The sequence below is a fragment of the Etheostoma spectabile genome, chromosome 24 (genome assembly GCF_008692095.1).
Source record: "Etheostoma spectabile isolate EspeVRDwgs_2016 chromosome 24, UIUC_Espe_1.0, whole genome shotgun sequence".
Taxonomy (NCBI): Eukaryota; Metazoa; Chordata; class Actinopteri; order Perciformes; family Percidae; genus Etheostoma; species Etheostoma spectabile.
The window spans coordinates 8283365-8295194 of NC_045756.1; the positions used below are offsets into that span (position 1 = coordinate 8283365).

At 40.9% G+C, this 11830-nt stretch overlaps 1 long non-coding RNA gene across 1 annotated transcript; it reads right to left on the reverse strand.

Moving 5' to 3' along the window:
• Positions 1-1277: 1277 nt before the first annotated feature.
• Positions 1278-7499, reverse strand: LOC116674071 (uncharacterized). Its single transcript, XR_004327946.1, has 3 exons — positions 7489-7499; positions 6695-6701; positions 1278-1432 (listed from the first exon to the last, which is right to left on the reverse strand). It is a non-coding gene; the product is annotated as an uncharacterized LOC116674071 (long non-coding RNA).
• Positions 7500-11830: the final 4331 nt, after the last annotated feature.

Below are 11830 nucleotides of genomic sequence, written 5' to 3' on the forward strand. Positions count from 1 at the left end.
CAGGCACGTCCAGCTGGGAGGAGTCCTCGGGGACGACCCAGGACTAGGTGGAGGGTTTATGTCTCCAACCTGGCCTGGGAACGCCTCGGGATCCCCCAGTCGGAGCTGGTTGATGTGGCTCGGGAAAGGGAAGTTTGGGGTCCCCTGCTGGAGCTGCTGCCCCCGCGACCCGATACCGGATAAGCGGTCAAAGATGGATGGATGGATGGATGGATGGATGGATGGATGGATTTGAACTTCATCTGAAAAGTATAAGCTGTCCTTCAAAGAACTCGTCGGAGCTTGTTGGGGATCCCAAGATGGTTCCCTGGGGAACTCCTCCATACTCTTCAATGAACCTCTGGGCTCTGCTCAGAACTTTTTGAACAAACCCACAAGTCTTAAGAAGCTATCATCAGATCCTCAAGGATACACTTCAGGCTTGAGGTGGGGAGCAATTTCACCAACAGAATCTCCTCAAAGCGGAAATCGATTCTCAGCCTTCTGTTGGCTGGAGACGGGTTTTTTTTTTATGTTGTGTGCAAAAAACACAAACCTCAGAGTTTGCAGTGATAATCAATTTTGGCTCTCTATGTTGGAGCAGAGACTAATGAGGAACACATCTGCAGCACCGTAGGGATCACTTTTATTAATACTATCTCCAGCCTCTCCAGAACACACAGCTTGGCCTTGCATCAGCGCCTACTCGGATAAAGCTGTTAGAAACCGAAAATTTAATCATTGAACTCCCCCGTCTTGCTTTCTGGCTCTCTGTTTCTGTGTCTTTTCTTTTATGAGTGCTGTATCGGTGCTGGTGGATGAGTTGCTTTAATCTCCTAAATATCAACTTTGGAGGAGCTTTTACATTAATATCAATTTACTATTACAGTTTGAACATTGAAGATGAAGTTCTCAGTCAAGAAGAGTCCAGTTGTATATCTTTCATTACAACATTTTTAAAAAAGTGTGTTGTTTTCCTTTAATTTTTTTTGTGTTCCTTTGTGCCTTTTCTTCTTATATTTGTGACTGTTTTGTCTTTATTATCACAAGTCCCTGTCCCGTCCATCTGATGTCTTCCTCTCATTTCATTACCATCCCATTATTCACCTGTTCAGTTTTCTGTCTCTCTTTCTCCATCCTACTACTGTAACCCTTTAAGCCACACATGTCTAATTTAAGGCCTGCAGGGTCAAATCCGGTGCAAACTTTGAACCAGGCCACATATTAATTAGAATTAGGGTTGGGTACCGAAACCCGGTTCCACTATGGAACCGGTTCCTAGGAATCAGACTGGATTAAAACGCAAATTTTGGTTCACTTAATGTGCCGACTGAAATATTTTTCCTCTGTCGCTCCGAAAAAGACATAAAAATATCACACTTCCTCTGTAGTCTACCGTAGCTAGCTACCGTAAATGTTGGCTACTTTTAAAATGCCATATTTTCCCTCTGGGCTCTGGTTACCATACCAACTCAACATTTATTTTGTGTAACTGTTAGTCATTGTTAAATTATTGTAGTTGTGTTATGTTATATATGATGTTATATGTATATATATATACTTAAGTACTTGAAAATGTTAATAAATTGTTAAATTTAAATAATTTGTAACAAAAAAAACTATAAAAGAGCCTTTCCTTGATATAATTTTTCTGTTTTTCAAGAATCGGTTTCGGAATTGGAATCATTTCAAAAATGCCGGTTCGGCATCAGAATTGTAAAAATCCAAACGATATCCAACTCTAATTAGGGTTTCCAATAAATAGTTGTGGGCCAAACCAAAAAGACAGAGTAATTACTCTGCAGACTTGTCAACTTTGACACTTAGAAATTCCCACAGAACAAGAGAGTTTTCAGAAAAAGAGTCAATAAAAAGTATTGAAAAAGTGTCAAAAGCTTACAAAAGAACGTCAGGATTGCTAAGGAACTTTTTTCAGGGCTTAATGTCAACCAAACGGTTAGTGAGAAAGCTATAAGAGAGATGCAATAATTCAGTCAAAGATGTCTTTTCCTCCAAAATAAAAGCATGTCAATGAACATAATTACTGATTCCTGTTTTCCAGTCTGGCCCTTAATAATAATTTATACTTTAATAACCCTTTCACTCATGTTGTCATTATTACACAAAGGCCTGAAATACATACGCATGCTCAGTGGCAGGGCATCTAGAGCAATTGGGGGTTGAACTGTCACCTCTCCGGTTCCCAGTCCCAGTCTGTAGGGGGACTTGAACTAGCAACCCTCTGGTTCCAAACCCAACTGTCTAAGCTGCTGCCACCCGGAATAGTGCTGTGAAGTTGAGTTTGACACCCCTGCTTTGAACCCTGTACTATTTCTGTCTCTTTCCTGGATGTAAATGAGTAGCTGCACAAAGGACATCATAGCATAGTAGTACATTAAAGACAAGTCATTGTTCATTGCTAAAACAGCCAGCAGTCTATGGAGTATTAACACTTAAACAGCATTCAAGGCTGTGAACGTATAACACATTTTCTTCCTTCTTGTACCCCAAAATGTAGAAAACATGGACAAATTAAAGCTGTGCTTTAACTTTCCATCATATTTGTGAGTTATTGTAACCAGCAGTGGAGCTTAGAGCGGGTCCATAGCAGTCCCTACATAAATGATTGACTCCGTGTTTTACCATAATCAATGGTTTTAACTTTTTTTTGCGTTTTTGTCCCATTTTTCTTTGGACGCTTTTTTCACTGTTTGTCATATTTTTTTACCTTTTCAACACTAACTTGTTTACTTCATTTTAACAGATTTTCTTTAGCATTTATGGTCAATAAACCTCATTTATAGGAAATTATACCTAATGTTTGAGTTAGAAAAGCACAAATTAGGAATTGTTTTGACTAAAATTAAAGGAAAGTATGTTGATGGATAATCACAAACTGGAATATGTCAACTTTTACTCAATACTATTTCAAAAACACTTCAATGTTTTTCTCCAAATGCTATAAAATTGAAAAAGACTCCCCAAAATTAATAAAAGTAGAGATTTGTACTTGGCAAAGAGCGTTGTGTGGAATCAATCATGTTATTTTGCGTAATTACAATTGGGTAATTAAAAAGAACATTGATGTAGGAAAATGGGTCAATTTGACCTGAGGACAACATGAGGGTTAAAATCTGTTTTATTTATAGTGTCAAATCATAACCGTTATCTCAGGACACTTTACAGATAGAGTCGGTCTAGAACACGCTATCACGCCAGTCTAGTGGCCATTATGCAACAGAAACATGAGCATGAGGCAGTTTTACAATAACTTTTATCAAGTGGTGTTGTGCCTTTTGTAACTATAAAAACTGTATTATCAACTCTTTACCCTTCCACTTCTCCTATTTTTCCTCTTTCTTTCCTCCCTTTTCGCTTCCTGTCTGCATTTATTCAACTGCTACACCCTCTTCTCTCTTCCTTCCTCCTCTCTCTCCGTTTATCTGCCTTTCTTCCACTCTCTCCTGCTCTCCTTGTTCCACCTTTAAGTGTCTCATTAATTATTCCTCACTTCTCCATCTCCCAGAGCATTCATTATCGTGGCGGCTGCAACACCTACGCCGCTGTAATCAATCCAAATTAGAAACTTGAAGTCAGCTTGAAATAAAGACCAGTACGAAGGGATTTTGCTTTCCTTAGCGGCCTCTGGAGGAGGCCATGTTTTTTTCTGGCTTGGCACCTCGAAAAAGAAGGCAACAGTAATTGAAATGAATGTTAATTGCGCAGGGGTGTGTCTGTGTGTTAGGGTGGGTGTGTTGTGGTGGCATGGGTCAAATAAGTGTGTGGTAACACATGAAGAGGAATACACACTCACCCTGTTGGAGGTGACACACAAACACTTAGAAAATCATGCATGCACACACACACACACACTTACTATCTGCATCTCATTATCTTTGTGGGGACCCGCCATTGACATTATGCATTCCCTAGCCCCTTCCCCTAACCGTAACCATCACAACTAAATGCCTAACCTTAACCCTTACCCTCACCCTAACCATAATCTAATTCTAACCCTAACCCAAAAACTAAGTCTTAGCCCTCAAACAGCCCTTTAAAGTTGTAGGATTTAGCACTTTGGGCCCACAAAGCTGTCGGGACCCCACAAGTATATTGAACCCCGGGTTTTTGGACCCCACAAATGTAGTTAAACAAGAACACACACACACACAAACAAAAACACAGGCTCTGACAGTGATGAAGTGGAGATTGTTTTGGCAGAGAGGAGTGATGACCACGACTACTGAGACAAGTGGAAACCACCTGGGGGAAAGTGTGAGTGTGTGCGTGTGTGTGTGTATGTGTGTGTGTGTGTGTGTGTGTGTGTGTCTAAAGGAGAAAGAGAGATGGTGTTTGCATGGAGGAATTCAAAATATATAATGTGTGCATGTTTTGATTTGAATAATTCAGGCAAATAAAAAACTATTTATTTTTTTGGCAAATAAGCAGCAGCTTACTTTATTTTCTCCCTCTCCCTTTCCATAACTTGAAGCGTATTCAGAGCTGCACTCACCACAAGAGGACCTCAATGACTCAGAGACTTCTTGTGGCAGAAAGGAAACAACAACTTTATCATATAGTACACAGGGACAGGGACAGGGACACAAACTGGATGGTGGGTGTACACAGGACAGGACTCAGTACCACAGTCTGGGGTTTGCAACCAGACTTTGGTCTGTCTGTGGGTTAGTTTTGGAAAGAGAAGCTATTTGGTTCAAAAATAGGGAAACATCCTGGTTAGTGTTCGTTACACGTTGGCTAACTCGAAAGTCCCCTGGGGACTTTTCTCTAACTTTAACCAAGCGCTGCAGATGCAGAATTCTTATTTTTTTTATAATGCTATGTTCACTACAGGCAAGTATTGCACGGTAGGACTGTCAAGAGAGTTTGCGATTCATAAATGGCGTGAGTATGCATGTCAAAGTTCCCCAATGTTGAACTGATCGCAATACTTGACAAAGTTCCTAAATCCTTCCTGATTGCTTATGTTGCTCAGACAATTTTCCATTAGAAATGTAAAATCAAGTACAAGGCAATAACAAAGGGAGGTGATGAACTATATATTAAAGAAGTGGTGGTGGTGTTGTGTGTGTGTGTGTGGTGTGTGTGTGTGTGTTGTGTGTGTGTGTGTGTGTGTGTGTGTGTGTGTGGTGTGTGGGTGTGTGTTGTGCGTGAGTGGCAAATCCTCCAGGAAAGGACCAATTGAATGCAATGGACTTGTGTGTGTGTGTGTGTGTGTGTGTGTGTGTTCCTGCAGACAGATAATGTATTAGAGAAGTCCAGTCGTCTTTCTGACTGGCTACAGACCTCTGCAAGGAGCCGATTGATGCAGGAAGTACCGGAAAGTCAGTACTTTTACTCTTCTTTGTTGTAGCAGTCGTGTATATTTGTATTTTTGAAAGTCTTCCTCCTAAAAAAACGACAATAACGTAGAAAAAGGCAACAAAAACATTGAATAAACGCGACAAAAATGTCACAAAAGTGAAAGAAAGGTCAAAAAAATCCGGAAAATCTAAAGACAAAATGACAAAAATTGTTAAACCGACAAAAACTGCTAATTACTACATGAGGCTGAGAATACTGCTGAACTTCAGCTGCATGGAGCTAAAAAAACTGACAATCATCTGGACCTTTGAGAAATAAGGGTTTATTTGTTTTATTTCAGTTGGACTTGTAGGCCGTTCTATTGTTGGATAATTTCATGTGGAATAAAACTTTAGATTTTATAAACTTTATGTGGTTTGTGTGCAGAAATCTTAATGTGTAAAGTAACTGGTAACTAAACTAACTAGTAACTAAAGCTGTCAGATGAATGTAGTGGAGTAAAAAGTAGAATATTTCTCTCTGAAATGTAGCGGAGTAGAAGGTGAATGTGGCATGAAAAGAAAAGACTCAAGTAAAGTACAAGTACATCAACATTTGGACTGCACTCCACATCAACCCTCCTCATGTCCTCGGCCAGCATTAATTGCGTTTGGAGTCGAGTCAGAGCATTGTCTCCGAGCTACAGAGCGGCGCAGCAGTCTGCCTCACAGAGCCCAGACCTCTCTCTCTCTCTCTCTGTCTCTGTCTCTCTCTCTCTCTCTCTCTCTCTGATTCCGTGTGCCTCTTATGTAATTAAGCAAATGTGGTTACCATGAACTGACTCCCTGAGCTCCCAAAATAGGAAGGAGGTGTTAATTGAGGAAATATACATAAGCTGCGTGTGGAAAAAGAGCAAGCAGAGAATAGGATTAACACATTAAAAACGGTATTTTCCTGGGCGCCCAGATTGCTCAATTGGACGAGCGGGCGCCCATATATGGAGGTGTACTCCTCAAAGAAGCGGCCTAGGTTCGACTCCAACCTGCGGCCCTTTGCCCCATGTCGTTCCCCCTCTCTCTCCCCTTTCATGTCTTGAGCTGTCCTGTCAAATAAAGGCCTAAAATGGCCAAAAATAATCTTAAATCCCAGAATGGCGTGAGGACTAGCCAGACCTTTCTCTGGAGCGCTGTGGAAGACGGTCTTACGAAGCGAGTCTACATTCTGTCCCATAAAAAGCATTGTAATTACAGGTGGATTCAGAGTGAAAGTCGCTGATATGACCCAGGTCTTCTCTCTCCCATGTGATATCCACTCCCCCTCTTTCCTCCCTGATGTGAATGTTATGCATCATTGCTGAGAATCATATCTCATGTGTCCTTGCAGCTCTTGGCCTCAGACTTTTCATTTCCACTTCCCCTCTGCCTTCTGGGAAGGACCTCGTTATCTGAAGAGCCGGCGTGGAGGGCAACAAACACACAGGAAGGGCCGGGGGGCATTTTCACCTTTTCACCAGTTTTTTCCCTTCCCTTTTGATTTGACATCTATTTCAACCTTTAATTTCAGGACCAGTCACACATTTGCATTTAGATTTTTCAGAATTAAGCTGAACTCTTGAACTTTGTGGTGACCTGATTTGCGTGCACTGTCTGCATGCTTCTCCATGTGTGGAAATTGCCATCTGGGCTCTATTACTACAAATAGTTTCTTCCTTTATTGTTTAATTGGGGGATCTTCAGGGGGAGGGGATTCCTAAGGGGTCCTCAGAGTTAATGCTTGGGGGGGTGTCCAAATTCTTTTTTAATTTTTGAAAAAAAAAATTAAAAGGTCTCAACATGAGTCCAACATAATACTAGCAAATATAAATCCCCACTGATGTTGGGCTTACTGGCCGATACTGTAGGTGAGGTTACTGAGGTAGTAGTAGTACTCAGTACTCATTGTGCCACCTGTACACTGTGTTTAACATTAAAGCTATAATGCATGGTTTCTGTTGCCCCCAAGCCTTACGTGACCGCGCCCCCCCAAACATTGAAGACCCCTGGATTAAACGTTAAAATGAACCCAGAAATGCCAGAAGTTTTTAAGGAGGATTTTTGCTTTACATTCCTAAATCACCTTAACCAGGAGTCCACTTCTTGCCCCCCCCCCCCCCGACCCCACCACCCACACTACCCCTTTATAAAAGCGTTACACTAAAGCAGTCACAAACAGAAGTATCAGCACAAAATGATGAATAAAGATGTGAGTTGAAGCTGAGCTTGTGTGTTCGATCGGATCCATTTGTGGAGGTTAGGGGGGGGGGGGGGGGGGGTTAATCTCCGTGGTGCAGATCGATGTTTGCAGGAGTGTCTGAGGGCACAGGGATCCTTGTTGGCTAAAAAAGCTTCTCACTCTCCCCCTGTGCCTTTCATCTTTCATTTGGGCTCAGAGCATTGATTGAGAGAGTGGGGAGCCATTGACATCAAACCTAGCCACTGTCTTTCATGCCCTCCACTTTTATTGAAGCGAGGACTTACAGGTATTCCAGTCTCCGGGTTGCGAAGGATTTACTTCAAAAGGCGGGATTATCTGTCATATATGTCAGAGAGAAAATGCCCTTCAACAAATGTGAAAGGGGGGATTTGTAGTTACCAACATCAGCAGCCAATCTTTATAAACCATTAACATGTAAACCAAAAGTCAAAATTTGTTTGTGTGAGTGTGTGAGTCTATTTGTGTGTGTGTGTGTGTGTGTAGAGCTGGGCAATATATTGATATTGAATTGAAATTGAGATATGAGACTAAATATTGTCTTAGATTTGGGATATCGTAATATGGCATAAGTGTTTCCTGGTTTTAAAGGCTAACTTACAGTAAAATGATTTTCTGAACTTACCAGACTGTTGTAAATATTTAGTGAAAGCACCAATAGTCAACACTATAATATCGGTGCAGTATCGATATCGCGGTATTTGGTCAAAAATATCAGATTTTCTCCATTTTGAACACTGTTTTTTGTGCCTTTTTATTATGAGTTTACAGACACGTCTCTGCTGATTGGGTGTCACCTGGGACGCAGCCAATAAACGAGAGACACGCCCACCAAACCAGAGAAAACAGAACTCAATGTCATTGCACCGTTCACAGGAAACAGGTCGTTCAACACAGAAACCGTAGCAACACGGTGCCCGCCGTTTGGAGATTGAACGTTCCCCTGGTGAACGAGTGTAGCATTTTGATTGGTTGTTTTTGGAAAAGAAAAGCTTCCTGATAGATTTTTGTGTCTTAAGTAGAGATTTGTATGTTGTGTTTGGGGGGAAAAGAAGGGTTTCGTGCTATTTGAAACTGAGGGAAAGGCTGAGAAATACCCAATGGGTTTGGATATCAGGTGTGTAGTTTGAAAGGTTTCAAAAAACATGTGACGTGTAAAGATTTTATGTACAACCAGTTGTAAAAAAAAAAAGAAACTGGTCTCCTCTCAAAGAGGTTTCGTTGGACTGTAATAATGTGGACAGTCCACTCACACGAACACTGCTGCACAATCTCACTAAAGAACAAATGCTTCAGACATAATGTTTGTAATGCCGCAGCGTCTTCATCTGTTCTTATTCACTGTAGCTTTTTTTAAATGCTATCTAAATATAACTGCCTTGACTGCATTATGTAAGGCCGTTTCAAAGCGATAACTGCCTGATCTGCCCATAAAATAAGAGCTTCAAGTACCGCTTACACACAAAATCTGTGATCATGTGATCTGGTGTCCATAAGTCCATACGTCTAACCTTCAGAAATGGGAACAGGTACGCAACCATCTAATTTCAGCATAATAAATTAGACTTAGTTTTGCAATGTGTAGCATGTTGCTTCATACAGCCTCCTCCCGCCTGTTAATGTAGATGTCCACGTTTGGCATCTGCACTTATATTTCCCTCATTCCAACAGGCTTCTAACCTCGAGCTCCAGCCAAAAGCCAGACAGGCGCCACACACACACACACACACACACACACACACTTTATTCTAAAAATTATGACTCATGGTTTACATGTTTATGGGTTTGCGTTCTTGTGTATACAACACACATTTTCTGTTTCAACATTGCATTAGTGTTTGCAGTGTAAAACTTGTCATGTGTAAAATATGACCAAAAAAAAGCGCCTTTAAGGTCGTAATAAACAAACACGCTGCTCAGTCAGCGACCCTGAATCACAAATCCCTCTCCAGATGTTCACTCTGACACACTGTCAACGTGATGAGTTTGTTTGCACGCGCGTCTTCATTAGGCTCCGGGGTTCAACTTTAACCAATCAAATTGCTCCCTTAATTGCGCGCCTTATTGGAGGATTGATAATAATTAGACATGCTTGATGGGAAGTTAATATCCGTCACTTATGCAGGAGACAACAGAATAACAAAGATGAAACGCCGCTCAGCGTTATTCCCCTGTTGATGATTTGTTTGGAGCGGAGGATGACACAGACTCCAGGCTGGCCTCAATCTGTCTTCAAGAAGAAATAGATTGGAATATTAAATACTTTTCTTTCTTTTTTTTTAAAAACTGGATCTCTCCTGGGGAGGGTTGCCTTAACAGTGTGTACTCTTTAAAGCATCTGCTTCTTTTATACAGTAGCTTTAGTTTACATGACGAGCTGTCAAGAACAGAGTTTTACACAATACATATGCTTCATATACCATCTGTCCTGCTATATTTAGTTAAACATTTCAACAAAGTTTTCAAGTATTGGAGTGTGTTTCTGTTTCAATATTCAATTAATTCCTACAATGCCGTGCATACAGTTCTTACTTACTGTAGGCAGTACGAAAAACAGATGGAGACAAGCAACCTTGCAGATTACTGGATCCTTTGCTTCAAGTGTAAGAAAGAGCTACTGTCGGCTGACAGGAAGAAAAGGTAATGAGCAAGTAATGTATAATTGCTTCGAGAAATGAAATTCTCTTTGGAGGTATGAAAAAGAGAAAGAGACATTGCATGAACTCTTACCCTTTCCGAGTCCTCTGTACTGTGAGAGGAAGTACTGACGAACAAAACGAGCGATCAAAGAAAACCTGGAGGCAACAGGGCGTTGTAGTTGAACTCAGTGAATTGCATTGAGTTTTCTGCCATGTTAAATACTTTCTTGAACGCAAAGGACAGAGAGAGATTTCTTTTACACTACTGTGCTCACATGCCTTTGAACATTCCCCCGTCTTTGCTTAAAATCCAGCAAGAAATGCAGTTCCCGACCCGGGTTTCATGCTCTTTGAAGGGGCAAAAATTGAACCAATTTGCTCTACACGTTATTCATTTTGTCTCTAACAAGTCTGTTTTTTGTGAAATATGTGATAGTTTTGGTCTTTTTGTGCCTCACACAAGGAATCTCGGAAGAGTAATTTAACTATGGTTTAACTTCTCAGTACTTCTATTTAACGGGGGGCCCAAGTATAAAAAAAACAAGGGAATTTATTGACCTTAAAGACACTTTCCCTTATGCAAAAAAGCCAATAAACCATTGCACATGATATTAGCTTTGGTTACTAGTTACAAATTAAGATTTTTGCACACAAAACTAGTTTATAATATCTGATATTTTGTTATAAAGTAACCTGGCAACAATATAACGGCCTACAGGTCCAGCTGAGATGATGAGACCATTACACACACACTGGTTGGATCCTTTACTCTTTCTACAATGGGAGGATTTTTATTTACTTTTAACACTTTAACTACAGTTTCCTGATGATACTTACGTTGCTTAAGTGATGCAGGACTTGAACTTGTAACAGAGCCTTTTCACAGTGTTGTATTTGTACTTTTACTACTTTTACTACTCACTCCTTGAGTAAAGGATCTGAAATCTTCTTCCACCGCTGCTTAAAACTGATTCTGTCTGTCCCCTTCTGTTTTGGGAGTACATCAGGAATCAGAGAATTGTCCCTGGCTGTCCAAGTCAGAGCTTCAGACCAAAGCCGGTCCTTGGGACGACAATAAACCAAACTATATTCTATATTTTACTGGTATGCTTTTAGACATAAAAAGAAAAACGTCAAAATCCATTTCCACTCGCAGCTGAGCCCAGAAAAAATGTGTCTGTGAGATGTCGTAAACACACCGTGCGGCGCTCTGAGCTGCAGGTGGAGGCATGTGAACGTAAGAAAGCCACAGTGTGAAAAACGCCTGTGGTCGATTTAATGCACTGCAAAATCTGGCGATAAGCGCGGGGCATTCACAGCGGGCCGGTGGGTCGGGCTGATTACACCCTGCAGACCACAAGACAACAACACTGGCAGATAATCTCTGCTTCAGCAGCGCTGGAAGAAGTATTCAGATCCTTGACTTAAGTAAAAGTACCAATACCACACTGTGAAAATACTCTGTTACAAGTAAAAGTCCTGCATTGAACATGTTACTTAAGTAAAAGTCAGTAAGTATCATCAGGAAAATGTAGTTAAAGTATTAAAAGTGGAGAACTCTCCTCCCATTGTAGAAAGAGTAACGTGTAGTGGAGTAGAAGTAGAAAGTGGCATGAAAAGAAAAGATCCAAGTAAAGTACAAGTACCTCAACATTTGG